The following is a 17,653-nucleotide window of genomic DNA, read 5'->3' as shown; positions in this document are numbered from 1 at the left end:
ACAAATAATAAAAGGCATAATAAAATATCATATAGGTAAAAAGGCTAAGAAGAAAGATTAACATATTATAGCAGTGAGATGTATTGTCATATATGAATGAGGTAAGAAAGAGACAGAAAGATACATAGAGAAAAAGTGTTCCACAAAGAGTTGATTAGGGCTTTGAGTCAGAAAGATGCTTGACTTAACCAAGGGGCAGGAAGCATACCAGTGTAACTGGAGTATAATGAACAAAAAGTGAAGTCACATGTGATAGTGCTGGGAAGATAACTAAGAATAGAGTACATAAGGCTTTAAGACATAGAAAGATTTTATATGTTGATCTGAATGTGATGTGTAATGGTCAGGTATTACCACAATAATTGTGGGTAATAAACCACCACACAATCAGTAGCATGCATAAATTAGCATATATGTTTCACTTCTACATCTGAAGGTTAGCTAGGATCCAGGAGGGTTCAGTGGGTGTGGTCCCAGGTGGTGAGTTAGGTCCAGTAGACCCAATGTTTCCTCCCTTCTCAGATTATTACATTTTACATTTGGTAGTCTGAACCTACCTCTATGTAAATGTAAATTATGAAGGTGTTTATTTTCTTCTGTTTTCCCTTGGAAAAGCTATATTGAAACATGAATAATACTTGACTGTTTTACTACTGTCACACTTGTGGCTAAGGCCAGGCATGGAGCTGAGGAGATATTTAACACGTATTTGCAGACTGGCTTTCTTCTGGAGAGGTTTTTGAATTAAAGTCATTGTTAGGTGCATAGATAATTCTGATATACTCCTCTGTAATTCTCCACTCTTCAAACATGCTTTATATAAACTTTTTGAAAATAAAAACCATTCTGGTGCTTGTCTTGTATAAACTATAGCAGACACTGAATTAAATCAATACATAATGTTGCCCAGCTCTTTCACGGGTTACCTTCCAGACCAGGGATTAGCAAACTTTTTCCATAAAATGTCAGATAGTAAATATTTATTCTTTGCCATCACAGCTGAATAACTCTGCTGTTATAACATTAAAACGTCCATAGAAAATACATAAACAAATGTGTGTGGCTGTGTTCCAATTAACACTATTTACAAAAAACAGGGGGAAGGCTAGATTTGGTCCATGGGTCATAGTTTGCTGACATCTGTTCTCAGAGACACACACATCACTTGTTTCCATATTACTCCTATCTACCCCTACACCATTTTTCCATCTCGAAAAGGTATTGCCTCCTGTAGATACAATGGATGAGTTCACAGATTTCTGTATCATAGGTTTCTTCACAGCCTCTTGTGTTGATATTTGCTTTCTGGTTGCTGTTTTGTGTCTGCTGCCACACCATATCTGCTGAGGCCAAAGCCCATGTTGAGAGCATCAGTGCCTTGGTTGAGGGTGATACATGATGATACATATATAGTTTGAATACTGCAAGTGTCAATGTAGTGCTGGTCTCAGAATCCTTAATGTAATAACCTATATGTATTCTGTCCACAAATGGAAAAATCACCTCTCTCTGACATGTAGTTCTCATGTAGGTGTTGCTTATACTACAATATCTCAAAGATTTGGTCCAAGAAAGTGACTTTTCAGTTTTTTCTTTAACCTCTGGAATAATAACTCTAGGTTTAGACAGGGTTTAGAGGCTAAAACAATGCAAAGTAACAAACAAAAATCATCCCTTTATTACTCTTCAGCCAGTCTATTAGATGTGCTCAGAGAGTGGGCAGTGTACCTAGGAGGGGGCACAGAGTAGACAGTATTGGTGTTTGCTATTAGAAGATCAGTCCACGAATTCTGACAATTATAATAAACTTCAGATATAATAAACCCTAATGTCATCCGCACCTGGTTGATCAAAAGTGTATTTATTAAGCTTATAGTTTATAAGAAATAAAGCAGGAAATGTTGATGGCAGAAGTTTTTAATCTCCTGTGGCTGCTTCTCTGGATGATGGACGGAACATTCCTTGTTCTATCCATCTAGATTCTCTTTTGGATCAATCTCTCTACAGAGAATGCTCATAGAAACAGGTTATAGTTCTCAAAAAGGAAATATCCAGTTTTGGGGAGCAAGTTCAAGTCAGGAGAGATATTGGAAGTCTAAAAGTAGCCAGAGATTAAGCCACATTCTCCAAACTAACCTTGCATATACTTAAGCTGATATTTCATATCCATCTGTTTAATTCATCATTTATATGTTGCAAAAAGTTCTGAACTTCGGTGAAGACAAGCATGTAGTTTATTAGCTCCGTTGAACTCTAGAATGTATTATCCAAATATAAAGCCTGCTGTATCAAGAGTTCAAACATATATAAGAAAAAAATAGAAAAAGACACTATTATTAATTAACAAAGCAAATTTGGTGTTCTGGTAACTTAAAATATCAAAAAACAGAATAGCTGTTTTAAGTTTAGCAATTACCAAATTATAGAGATAGTTTCATTTATAATATACTTCATTACTTTCCTTTGCATTACTTATATCGTTTATTTAAAAAGGATTCCAAGAGCACATATTCATTATAGAGTAATGTAAGAAATAAATGCAGAAGATACGCTGAATATTTTTCATTGCATTTACAAAATACATTTTCTTGCCTCAATTGATTTAATATATTGCACTACCTTAGGCATAATCCAGCTAGAAATAACCTAACTGGTGAAGTTGATATGTGAGCATTTTAATGTGTTTTCATTTTCTTAAATGTAACATGGAGAAACAAATGAGATTGAAATTAATGAAGCATAGTTATTTATTTATTTTTTTTCTAGCAGAAACCATTAATTTATGAGGGTAATAAACTCTTTTAGAAATAAAGCCACCTGTATTGATGGGTGTAAAAAAGAGAGAAGCAAAGTGACTACTGCACTAGTAAGATTTCATTTTTATTATTATGTTGAGCAGTTGATTTTCTTTGCCTCTTTTTATGTAGTCTCTGAGTATTTTTACTGCTGTTTTTTGTCTTTCTCTCATTCACAATTTTTGATCTATTTGCTCCACCCTTCAAGAAATTTTGGATGGCAAAAACAGTGGCATAATTGCATGCCAAGGTCAAAATCAGAGGAGCATACAGAAAGCTAGTATTGTGGGAACAAACATGTTATGGAAAGATTTCAGGTGACACACTGCTAGGTTTGCATTATTAATGGTTCTCTTCAAATTAATTTTTCAGTCAAGTATCTGGTTCATGAAGTTTTCCTCTTGGCAAAGTATTTCTTCATTTGATTTTCATGAAATATACATTTCATGAAATAAATTTCTATTTATTAATCTGATTGGAAAAAGCAGATATATGGCTGACAATAATCTGTATCAGTAATCAACACATTGCTAATGAATATTGTATTACACTGTTAACACTTCAATACCTTAGCAGAAAATACTTCTATATGTTATTCAGATATTGCTAGTCTTTGAAAGTCAAAAGAAATTGGAGGACTTACAGTTGTTTAAAACTATTATTCTGAAATTTAAAATTATACAAGACTGTAGACATTTGAAAGCATACAAAATTGGTCTTAATTGGGGTACATACTTTGAACACTTCTTGCGAGCAGTTCTTTTGTATAATTCTGTGACAAATTTATTTGCTTGTCTTTTGATCTCTTCTTACAACATTAAATTTATAATGAGATAATTAAGATAATACTATGGGAATATTTTATAGAAATTTGTATTATATTAATTAGTGTGTATTTATTGAAAATTTAACTTTTTATATTTTACAGTGAGGTCAGAGTAATTTTTAAGTCATAAGACCTTTGTGAAGGATAGTAGAGTCCTCATGTCAAATTGGATATATTTTTGGAATGAGTACAACACTTCCTTTTAGTTAAAAAAGCAGAAAGTTAGGGTATAATTACAGCTTCCATGAGGTTCCAGACTGATGTCTGTCATTAAACTAGCTTCATGTAACTATGCATTTGAAAAATAATTCATACTGACACACATCATTAACATAGCCAGTTTGGGAACAAAGGTTATGTCATCATTACATAAGTATCCATGCAAATGAGATTCTTTGTTTTATTCAGAGGTGAGATTAATGTTTATATTCTATTGGAAGGTCTTTTTTGCTCTCAATGTATTGCACTGGCAAACCAGTCAATATGAAGACAAATTTAGTAGAATGCTAAATTTTAAGTGAAAGAAATTGATCTCTAAACCCAGCCTTGTTGATTATTGTTTGACTTTTAATGAACTATTACAGCAAGTTGAAAAATAAATACTTAGTTTGGAGCCACATCCAGGTTCTTCTACTTATAAGCCACACAGCATCATAACAAATTAAACTAATATGGTAATACCCAATTTATAGTATTGTTATGGGTACTTAACTAGTATATATATATATATATATCACCTAACAGAGTGTGTGGCACCTGTATCAGATACTAAGTTAAGTTTAATAAATGACACCATTATTCAAAATTAAGTAGTGCATTAATTTCTGAGTTAATACAACAATTTTTCATGGTTCACTTATGTTTTTTCTTTTATTAATTATTCAACATATAATAATATGATTATGAACTTACTTGAAGAGTTGTTGCATCAGAATGTAGATTGGGAAGAGGAAATACTAGGGAGTGGTTGCCTAAGTGGGATCCAACTATAGCCCCAATACAGGAAAGGTTTTTTAAAACACAGGCTCATACACCAACCACAGATAGTCTTATTCACAGTGACAATATTAAGATGCACAGCTAGGTTTGGGTCCTCTGTCCCAGCTTACACAAATTTTACTGGTAAACATACCTTTGTACAAAAGTTTAGGTGTGTGCACTTCCCTTTTCAGTCTACAGAGAATGAACTGGGAAGATATTCACTCATTTATAAATACTATCTGGGATGGGCAGTGGATGGGGATGAGAAGAGAGATGATTCTATTATTCCTCTTTCCATGGTGTTTGTTCATCCTCTTTATTCATTTCTTTCAAAAAATCAACTTATTATTCTGTTTACTATAATAAATGTGAAAGTAACAACGACACCTAATTTCATCATTTATTCATATAGCCCATATTGACTTAAACATGTAAAAAATTCCATTGACATTGAAATTCAGTAGGAAAGTAGAAAGGCGGAAAGTGAAAGCCTTCTCCTTTGGAGCTCATTCTTCTGTACTGAAGAGTTTAACAGGACTCCAGAGGACCTGTGCTACCCTGCCATGTCCCTGAGCCATTCTTTTAACAGTTTTTTTGTTTGTCTATACCTCCTCCCCAAACCTACCACCCTAATTCTGTCTCCTTCTTAAATCTATCAGTAGCATTTAGATTCTCAAGTGAGGTCAGTTTGGTGGTATAAAGTAGAAACTAGTATTTGGCATGAGAGCTATAATTCCACATCAGTATAAATGTACCCCCTGTTTACGTTCAGTAAGGAGTGATGGATTTCCCTTAACAAATCTAGACAGTTTGAACATTATTTTTGTGATCTCATTCAATAAATGTTTGATCTGTTCCATGACTCCCTCCCAGCTTCTATCGGTTGTCAGCAATCCTTTGTGTTCCTTAGCTTGTAGACACATCATTATAATACATGCTTCTGTCTCCACATGGCATTCTCCCTTCTCCACATTCTGGGACTCATAGAAAGACACCTACAGGGCTGACCATAGTCACATTTGAAAAATGTGTCAAAGAAAGGAAATGCACACACACATACACACACACAACAAAACAGAACCCAGCATTGCCAGTCCTCCTCTTTTTAAATATCAATACATTTCTGTCATAAGTCATCTTTGCTAGCTAACATAAAATTCCATCCCAAAACATATATTGGCCAATTTGGTAACTATGTGACATCCTATATTTTCAACATAATTGTTTGATTAGTACAAAATATATCAATTAAAGATGAAAAAACTTGCTTTTTAAGGTTAGTATAGCTTTTTATTTTAAAAGGTATAGATATTATCTAGTTTCCTTTCACTTATATATTTTGCACTGAATTTTCAGTGAAGTTCTCACATAAAGCTTATTGGTGGAGTGGGGTTTGTGACGGAGTGGTTTTCATATCTATGTTGCTACATCGGTAACATTTTTTAAATACTTTTATAAAACACATTTAACATTATCTTTGTTTTTAAATTTTAGGAATCCATCTTCCTCCCATCACCATCAATTTAAATGTAGTCTTCCTTCATCTGTTAAAGTTTAGCTTTTTTTCCCTCCCTTATTTTTTCCCCTTTACATTCAATTATGTGTATACTACTCAGTAAATTCATACTGTTAAGATAAAAGTTTTCTATTTTATCATTAAAACATTGCAAAGGGTAAGAAAATGTCTCAGCATATAGCCTAGCAGAGAATACTATGAAAAGTAGGATTATATTTGTCTAATGATTAAGAATTTTGTACTAATTTGTATTCCCAAAGTTACCAAACTGTGAATTGTTGCAGAGTATAACTTAGGTAGTGAACTCTGAGCAGAAAGAAGCCTTTTATTTCCTTTAAATTTTACATTTTTTTCAGGTAAGACAAGGGTATTAAGGGAAGTCCCTAATTGTGAATTAGGGGTGAGATTTTTTGAAGAGTCAATGCAGAGCTTACATGGGGAAGAACTGGTTCAGGCACTGCATAAAACAGGGAATTCAAATGGCAGTTACAGTGCAGTGAGTTTCAGGGAGGGACTTCATTTTTTGTTACATCTCGTTGTAAAACCATGATTCAGTGAGAGACTCTCCAAGAACTTTTGGGAGTCTAGGACTTCTGAAGTTCCCCAGAAACATATAACCGAAAGTCTCATATAGAATAAAATATGTGATCAGGACAACTCACATGCACTGTGGCTTCTGTTCGTTCATCAAAATGTGTTATAGGAACACTAGAGGATTTTAATTATTTCCTACAAGGATTTCAAAGAGGCCCCAAGGTGTCACTGGCTAGAAGTATATTTGGCAAAATGTCTACAATACATCCTGCTATTTGCTAGAAGATACCTGAATATCAAACTAAATCCTCAGCCAGACAGAACACTGGGGTAGTCACTGCTCCAGGGATGTGTAAACACCTAGACATCTGCTAGTGGTGATTGCAAACCTGGGGATCTTGATAGCTCTCTACCTATGTGTTTGATTGTTCCTGCTGTGTCTGGGCATATCCATGAGAGACCAGGATGCTGGGAAAAGTAGGATGAGGGAAGGATAAAAGGTACTCTCACACTCATAATGCTCTTTCATTCCTAGAGAAACAAATTCTTTACTGCGATATTATGTAATGTCCTGAGAAAAGTGTTTACTGAATTCGAAGACCAACACTTGTGAACTTTTTCATTATGGACAACTGTAAAAAATATTTGAAATGTGCTTAGGGAATATATTTTTGGCAATGAGCCACTAGGCTGATAACAAAGAACCCATCCTCTCATTCATTATTTTGGCATCAGTTTAAGACCAACTGATGCTTTTATATTCACACAAGCATGTATGGATGGTTAATTAAATCTATATTTATAAACACACATATATTAAAACTATACCAAAACAAGCTTAAATATATTTCAAGTACAATCAATAAGGTAAATTACAAGTGAAAGTGAAAATAAGATATTAACTGGCTAATGGTCTTCTATTTACTTACATATTCCCTTAGCATTATTGAAGAACTATTTGAGTATTTGAGTAGGCACTAGATTTTATACCTTATTCAGTAAATGCTTTTGATGGTATGGCAACTATAAGATAAATTTAAGTTGTAATAGTTAAAGGTATCATAAATATAATATGCATATATATACTATTTCAATACATTTCATTTGCTCTTTAGACTTAAGAAAATTTAAATTATTTCTAAACATTTATAGTCAAATTTCTGACAACTGATTCTAAATTAATTATAGTGAACTAAATGTTAGAAGAGTTAGCTATGAATTAGCAGAGTCCAAATAATTAATTTTCATAAGTTTACTAATAACTTCAGCAAATAAATCAGACATGACAGCTTAATGTGTTCAAACTGTTCTACATGTCATTTACTTACAGTGAAACCAATGCACATACTTTAGAATTAAGTTCTCTATACCCATTACTAAGAATAGAGTCTAGGATTTATCCCTGTGCCTTGTCCATTTTCCAAAGTTTTTCAAGCCAGCAGCAATATTTCAAACATGCAGTTTTGCATGTCTGAATAAACAATTGCTATGTTTTATGTAGATGCATTAGTTTGCTAGGGTTGCCATAAAAAAATGTCACAGACTGGGTGACTTAAACAAAAGAAATTTATTTTCCCACAGCTCTAAAGGATGGAAGTCCAAGATTAATGTGTTGGTATGTTTGGCTTCTCCTGAGGTCTTTTTCCTTGGCTTGCAGACTGCTGCCTTCTCACTTTATCCTTACATGGCCTTTCTTCTGTGTGTGTGCATCCCTGGTGTCTCTTCTTTTTTCTTATAAGAACACCAGTCATATTAGATTATAACTCCATCCTTATGACCTCATTTAACCCTAATTACAACTTAAAAGTTTCTCTCTCTAAATAGAGTCACATTGGAGGTTAGGGATTCCATACTTATTCCATCCTCTCAATAAACTATTGAATTGATCTAGTGATGATACTCTATGACAGCTTTTCTTTTTTTTTTTGGTTAAATACTTGAAAAAACTCACCATTCTCATACCTTGGAAACTTATTTGCCTCCTTTTTTTTCATTTAAAGTATTCTTAGTTCTCTCAGTTTCTGAATAAAGTTTGAATGTGCAGCCATTTTTGTCTTGCTTTCTCTGTTCCTATATACATTTCATTAAAGATCTCAATCTGGGTGTTACTAACCACAGTCGGTAAACTGTCTCTGGGCCGTGCTACATTTTTGGTTAATCTAGCATATAATATCATTCAAAAAGAATGAGACACATATACTTCTTACATATAGTAACAAGAATTTCCACCTATGAATCAAGCATCACAACACAACTCTAATGCTAATACTGGAGTTGAGGAATATTATCTAATATAGTTTGAATTTATAATAATAAAATAAGATATTCTCTCCAAAACTTTTATTAAAAAGTTACCACTTTTCTCTTAAGGTTTTTCCTTAAGGTTTACAACATTTCATTAATCATTCAAGACATGCATATTTTTGAAAATAGTATCCTTTTATTCTGTACCATATATTCTGTTTTAAAATACAAAATGAAGTAACTTTCATTTGTGATTCAATAGAATAAATGAGAAGTTTGTCTTTGTTTATAACATACACATAGACTATGTTCTTTCTTTCCTTTGCAAAATCAGGGATGTAATTTATCTGCTAAATAGCATGATTGATCCTTTCTCACTGTGGTCTTGTCTGAGTTAATAAATCAGAACATAGTTACCACCTTCAAATGTTCAGTTCTGACCCTGCAATTAGCTTTCCACTGACTCTGGTTCCTGATTATCAGCACAAACCTCTACCTTGAGATATCCCATAATTAGTAGACAATACAGTGTCATGTGCTAAAATATCCTGTCTGGTAGAACATTTGCTAACCACTGATCTGTCACATCCCCTGGATGGATCTCATGCCCTTGTTTAGATAAGAGGATTGTCAGCTCTGTTTCCCATTACATTGACCCTAACGTGGCATCCAAAATTTAAATGCAGCAATTAAAAGTTTTTAAAGCTTTTCTTAAATGGCACCAGGCCAAATCCTACATGCAGAATGTTCGGTTATCTTTCTTATGTATGAAAAAAAATTTTCAAATGTTAAACAATACTGAAGGTGCTACACCAACAGACCATATGCATTGAATTTTGCTTTTATTGTGAAAAAAGCAAAGAGCAGAACTAAAACATCTCTCCAGCTGAATCAGAGAAAATATACCTCTTCATTATTTGTTTTTATTGATATTTTTATGTTATTCTTCCTTCAATTATCTGTAACTTTCTAAAAGTATTTTTCCAACTTAAGATCCCAATTTTGTATCATTTCTTAATTGTATTCTACTTGTATACATTTATAGAAATTTGTAAGAATTTTACTTTCCATATTTGGTCTTTTTGCAATATATGTGATCAAGGGGCAAGTATTAAAGGTACAAGAATTCAAAAGAAGACCATTATATTATTGATAAACATGGTGAGGATTATCAGGCATATTTAATGAACTAACACTACTGTCAACAAAAACAAATTACAGGACTAAGATGCTTAAGGTCATATTGTAGGTAGTTAAAATATTAGTAAAAACAATTTAACCTCCGTCCTTGTCTGATTATTTTTACCATTTATTTAAAAGGATGTTCACAATTGAAAATACAGAAATGGCCAGAAGTTACATTAAAAGATGTTCATCATCATTAATCATAAGGAAAATGCAACTTAAAACCACAATGTGCCACCTTTCAAACAAACTCAGATGTCTAAAATTAAAAACAATGAATATCCCAAATGTCAGTGAGGATATGGAATAACTGAAATGACATATTGCTCAAGGGAGTATTAAATTATATAACAACTTTCTAAGAAGATATGAGATCCCTTATAAAGTTAAACATATTATGTCATCTCGAAATTCCAGTTTTAGGTATTTACCCAAAATAAAACATATGTCCACACAAAGACTTTTGTGCAAATGTTCATAGCAGTTTTATTCAGTCCCAAACTGGAAATAATTCAAATGTCTACCTGCCAAAAGTAAATAAACACATGTTAGCACACTCAAAAATGGAATACTAAAGAAAAAAAGCACTAATAATTTATGCAACACATGGATGAATACAAAACAGACACAAAAGAGCATATACAATGTGATTTCATTTTTCTTGCTTCTAAATAGGTAAACTAAATTATGGAGATAGATATCAGAAAAGTGTTTCTCCTGAGGTTAAAGTGAGTTTGACTAGATAGGAGTATAAAGAACTTTCTGAGGTGATGAAATAGTTTATATTTTGATTGAGGCAGTGGCCACCTGGGTATATATATATTTGTTAAAACTCACCAGACTCACAATTAAATCTTGTGCACTTAACTGTAAGTAAATTTTATTTTGTGGAACTCTTGTGCTATATAAATATTGCCTCAATTAAAACCAACAATCATCACCATGTACTAATAAACAGAATACAAAGCAGAACTGTAACTCTCTTAATAGATTAATAAATACAATCATAAAAGCAACACTCATCCTTGCATTTAGTATCTGATAATTTCTCCATTAAATAATAATAAAAAATTAGCAAGACTGTTCTGAGTATTAAAGAATTCATGTATAACATAGTACCTAGATAACAGCCAGTACTCAGTAACTTATATATTCTTGTTAGATATTATCACTTTCTAATGAAATAACTTAAGTGCTAGATTTGTCTTTATAACATTAAAAAATAGCTGTCTCCGTGGATGGACCTACAGACTGTCATACAGAGTGAAATCAGAAAGAGAAAAACAAATATTGTATATTAACGCATATATGTGGAATCTAGAAAAATGGTATAGATTACCTTATTTGCAAAGCAGTAATAGAGACACAGACATAGAGAACAAATGTACAGATACCAAGGGGGAATGTGGGGGGTGGATGAGTTGGGAGGTTGGGAGTGACATATATACACTATTGATACTATGAATAAAATAGATAACTAATGAGAACCTACTGCATAGCTCAGGAAACTCTGCTAATTGCTCTGTGGTGACCTAAATCAGAAGAAAATCCAAAAAAGAGGGGAAATATGTATACATATAGCTGATTCACTTTGCTGTACAGTAGAAACTAACACAACATGGTAAAGCAACTACACTTCAATAAAAATTAATGTAAAAATAGCTCTCTCTTATCCATAACATGGACAAAGCCATGGTAAAAATTAAAATCGATGAGAACTGCCATTTGGTATGCCCAACAAATATTTTGGTGAATCGATCAGTAAAATAATGACATTCTCTTTGCAAAAACTTGTACCAGAAAAAAAATAGCAAATCATGGCTGAATATACTCATTGATATAAGACTGTGATAGCCTCAGAGAGTGATTTATGTAGTGTTATCCTCAAAAATTATTTTTAAAAATATGTAAATGTCAGAACACTTGATAAGGAAAAACTGACTAAAGAAAAATGCCACCTTAATCTGACTTACCTTCTCTCTCTTTCAGTAATTATAACTGTGTTTAAATTAAAATACTTGGTTCAAGCATTTTGTTTTCTCCCCAATACTTTAAATGAAAAAAAAATCAATTTCTTGTTTATAGGGGAGAATTATAATTGATTGAACTACATAAGCCTTTTTAAACAGTATGTCAAAAGAGAACCTTATCTGTTTGCTTTTATGTAAGTATATAATACAGCATTTTTAACTTGTCTCTAATCTGTAATGTAAATTTTCAGGAGTTATTCATCTTGTATAACTGAAACTTTGTATTCTTTGACTAATACCTTCTTGTTTTTCAGCTTCTCAGCCCTTGGCAATAACCATTACGTTCTCTGCTTCTATGAGTTTGACTATTTTAGATTCATTATATAAGTGGTATATGTAGTATTTGTTCTGTCTTATTTGACTTAGCATACAGTCCTCCAGGTTCATCCGTGTTGTTGCAAAAGGCAGCATTTCCTTATTTTTTTTTAAGGTTGAATAATACTCCATTGTATGTTTATACCACACTATCTTTATCCTTTCATTCATTCATGGGCATTTAGGTTGCATTTAGGTGGAGGTGATATCTTATTGGGGTTTTCATTTGCATTTCCCTGATGCTTAGTAATGTTGAGCAACTTTGGTATACCTGGTGGCCATTTGTATAAACATACAAATGTTTATTTAGTCCCTTTGCCCATTTTTAAATTGGTTTATTTGTTTTGTTTTTGCTATTGAGTTATAGAAGTTCCTTATATATGTTAGATTTTTATTCCCATTTGATAGTATTGGGTAGGGCTTCCAGAAAAAAAAATAAGTGAATAAACATGTGTATACCCATAATGCATATCTTTATTTTGTTGTTGGCTGTTGTTGTGTTTTGTTTTGTTTTAACTAAGAGTGACTTTGCAACCTGGTTTGATCTCTTAAAAGTTGTGTGACCTTGGGAAAGTTATATAATGTGTGTGTGTGTGTGTGTGTGTGTGTATACATATTTCCATTCCATATGTATGTGGATATATCTGGATATATGTATGGAATATTTCTGGACATATATATCTATATCCTACATATTCTTTATCCGTGCATCCATTGATGTACACTTAGGTTGCTTCCATATCCTGGCTATTGTGAATAATGCTGCACTAAACATTGAAATGCAGAGCCCTCATTGGTATCCTGTTTTCATTTCCTTTGGGTATATACCCAGAAGTGTAATTGATGGATCATATGGTAGTTTTATTTTCACTTTTTTAGGAAGCTCCATACTGCTTTACATAGTGGCTGAAGAAATTTACATTTCCATTAAGAGTGCACAAGGATTTCTTCTTTGCATGCTTACCAACACTTGCTATCCTTTCTTTGTGATGATAACTATTCTAACAGATGTGAGGTGATAGCTCACTGTGGTATGGATTTCGATTTCCCTGACCATTAGTGAAGTTGAGCACTTTTCATGTCTCTGTTGGCTATTTGCATGACTTTGGAAACAGGTCTATTCAGTTTCTCTGCTCATTTTTTAATCAGATGGTTTGTTTTTTACTATTGAGCTGTGTGAGTCCTTTATATATTTTGAATATTAACCCCTTATCAGATATATGATTTGCAAATATTTTCTTTCATTCTGTAGGTTGCCTTTTTATTTTATTGATTATTTTCTTGGCCGTGCAGAAGTGTTTTACTTTCATGCAATCCTATTTGTACATTTTTGTTTTTGTTGTCTGTGCTTTTGGTGTCATAGCCAAAAAAAAATTTGTTGCCAAAACCAATATCAAGAAGCTCTTTCCCTGTTTTCTTCTAGGGCTTTTACGACTTCAGGTCTTACTTTTTTCTTTAATCCATTTTGAGTTGATTTTTGCGTATGGTGTCAGATAGAGGTCTAGTTTCATTCTTTTGCATGTCTCTGTCCAGTTTTCTCAACACCACTTATTGAAGAGACTATTCTTTCCTCATTATAGTCTTGGATCTTTTGTCAAAAATTAGTTGACCATATATATTCATGGATTTATTACTGGATTCTCTATTCTGTTCCATCAATCTATGTGTCTGATTTTGTGCCAGTACAATACTGTTTTGATTACTATAACTTTATAATGCACTTTGAAATCAGGAAGTATTATACCTCCAGCTTTGTTGTTCTTTCTCAAGATTTCTTTGTCTATTTGGCATCTTTGGCACTTGATACCAATTTCAGAATTGTTTTTGTGAAAAAATTCCACTGGAAGTTTTTTAAATGATTGGTTTGAATCTATAGATTGCTTTGAGTAACATGGACATCTTAACAATATTAATTCAATGTTATTATTCATTGGTGTTCTCCCATTTTGGGGTTTTAAATACATATATTGGGTAAATTATTTCTTATATTTCCTTTAGAGAAAGATATCTTCTTTGGATTGAAAATAAGAAGATTCATGCTTTGAAGTGTTCAGCCAGAAACTGCCTCAAAGCCTTCCAACTGGGTAGTCAATAAGTCTACTAACTCTAGACACTCAAAAATAGTTTCACCTCTTCTTTCTATGATTAGTGTAGCTTCAAAAGCCAGAATATAGCCTTGGGAACATTGCGCTCATTGCAGAAGTGGGACAAATAATACAACCTAATATGGAATTTTAATGTTTTTCTTTCATAGACCTTGCCTGAGACATTAAATATCAGCAACAGTGAATCAGTTGTGGGAATGTTTCTATTTCTATTTAGTTGCCTTTCATGAATTTTTGTTTGTGTCAAAAGTGTAGGGCTTCCCTGGTGGCGCAGTGGTTGCGCGTCCGCATGCCAATGCAGGGGACAAGGGTTCGCGCCCCGGTCTGGGAGGATCCCACATGCCGCAGAGCGGCTGGGTCCGTGAGCCATGCGCATACCACAAAAAAAAAAAAAAAAAAAAAAAAAAAAAAAAAAAAGTGTAGTTGTCTTTCTTTCAAGAAGAAAGTGAAAAATATATTCAATCACAAATATTATTAGATAATTAGGTGAGTAGAATAAAATATTCTTTATTGGGATTTGGCTTTGACAAGATAAATAAACTTATTGAGTTTATCTCTTAAAATATTACCTGTAATATTCTTTAGTAATCATAACTATCAATTATAAAATTTTTTGAAAAAGAAAAGATACCAGATGTCCTATTTTCTTTCTGTCAGAAGTTGCTACTCTCATCACTAATAGGAGCCAGCAGCAATTATACTGAAAAACAAGAGTTTCTTAACCAGGGTAATTTCCTCTATGAGGGTTTTTTGATACATAATGAATACATATTTCACTTAGGTATCTAATGGATCCTGCCAGTGTCACCTGAATAGGCAAGCTCAGACTGTAGAGCATTGTAGGCTGATGGGAGCTTTGCTAGGTTAATGGTCTTTTTGATGTTTCAGTACCAGGCATTCTTTTTTCCTCTGTACCCAACAACCACATGTGGCCACAAATTAACATGCTCAGATAAAGCCATATTTGATATCTCAGTCTCAAGAGGGGTGAAGTCAGTAGAGTTAACATGGCAATTCAAACTTTGCCCTCTCTGTAGAGTATATCCATATTTCATAAGCTGGACCCTAAATTTATGAGGCTAAATAAAGTTTAAGAGCAAGAATATAGTCATTAGGCACAAAGGTTAGGTGAATATGGTTTAGAGTGAGATAATCTAGCCTAAAATTAATCATACAACAAATAACTTACCTTTGCTGAATATTCATTGTCTCAGGTAAAATGAATAAATTAATTTTTTGATAATAATGCATGATTCATGGGATTGTATTTGCCTGGTTTTAAGTAGGTGGACAATGAATGCTTGCTGGTTAGAATTATGTTAAAACCTTATTATTTTTTCACAACTAAATAATTATTTGATCGATTTTCTTGGGGAGTGATTTCAAATTATTGAAAAATAGTATATTTTGTTGTTTCCTGATTGAGAACCACATCTTTATATTTGAGATCTACTAATCTTGAACACACTTTTGTTATACCTCAAGAATCTTTATAGGGTTCTTTAGTTAGTTGTTTACATAGTTTCTGAGTTAACAGGACTTCTGTGACTTCTGAGTAAGACAGTCTCACAAGAAGATAGAAGTTGAAATTAAGTATATTCATATGGTATATTAAATATCCTAAGGGAATGAATTTCTTTTAAACATTATTAAAAATTAATGTCTAGGTTGAGAATTAAATGAGCAATTTATATAGACTGTATTGAAATTATTTGTTAATAGGTACATGTATATATTATTCACTTTTGATTCTTTTGATTATCTATGTTTTCTGTTTTATATAATATATATCATATATAATACATAACATTATGTATATAAAGTTATATATGATAAAATTATAACTAATAAATATACATAAATTTTTATTTAGAAATACACTTTTGATTGTTTTGATTGCCTATGTGTTTTCTATAATACCAAAACATAAATAAATAAAGGGGTATATAGTTTGAGATGGTATGATGTAATATATATTAAGGAAGGCATGCATTTCAGTGAATCCATATAGAGGTCATAAAAACATTATGCACACATTTCAATATGTCTTATACTGTAGGCAGAAATATTAATTATAAAATATTTTTAAAATGAAACATATATTTGGTTAACATAAGTAACATCATTAAATTATTTGTTGAAATATGTTTCACTTATACAAAGTGCTTGAGGTCATTTCCAGTAGGACAGTGTCACTAACAAAAATGTAGGCTCTGGAACTGTACTGCCTGGGTACCACTCATGTCAGCTACTCTCCAGGTCTATGTGACTTCACTTCATTTGTACAATAGAAATAACCACAGTATATTCATAAATTGTTGTGTGGGACCAGATAATCTGTTTAAGCACTAAGAACAGTGTCTGGCATATGATTAAATTTCAATAAACATCAGTTATTATTAATAGTGGTAGCAGTAATTATACTACTACTCATACTATAAATAGAAAAGTACTGCATAAAATTCCCATTAGCATAATTTTAAAATATCATTGTATCTAAAATTGCTATTTTATTTATTTTTAAAATTCAACATTCATTTTAATGAGTTGCAGGGCAGGATACTCACAATAAGACATTTGGAAATTTTGGAATTTGGAAAAGAGAAGAATTGGAGTTATAAAACAGTTACTGGTCCACGTGGTGGCGAAACCTTTGTCCAGGCAGTTGGAGGCATTCCTTTTTCAGACTCTGATTCTGCTCTCCAGGAGGAATTTCATGTCTGTTGATCCCTGGGAAGCTCACCCATTGGGCAATTCTTCTTTGTTCCCTGTCCTGCATGACCACATCTAAAGTGGTCATTCTTGAGCACATCCTCCTTGGGGGCTGAGTGATTTAGGTATCAATAGCTTGTTTTCTGTTAGTACATGTTGGGGAGTTTGGCAGCTGTTTTATAGTCACAGGCTCTTTCATAGTAGACCCATGGTTTCTCTGGCTACACAATTCCATCAGCAGTGCCATAAACATTGTTCTATTAGTTTTCAGGCAGATCCAATTGCCACATAAGAATATTGAAGGCATAACAATATCATTTTGAAGCCTACATTATTTCCTTCCTTTTGTGCTCCTTTGTTTCAACTTAATGTGGCTACATTGACGTCATTTTGGAATTAATCTCTCTCTC

Source organism: Physeter macrocephalus, chromosome 7 (genome assembly GCF_002837175.3).
Source record: "Physeter macrocephalus isolate SW-GA chromosome 7, ASM283717v5, whole genome shotgun sequence".
In the NCBI taxonomy this organism is placed as follows: Eukaryota; Metazoa; Chordata; class Mammalia; order Artiodactyla; family Physeteridae; genus Physeter; species Physeter macrocephalus.
The sequence above is the reverse complement of the archived record's forward strand: the minus strand, read 5'-3'. Positions refer to the sequence as shown.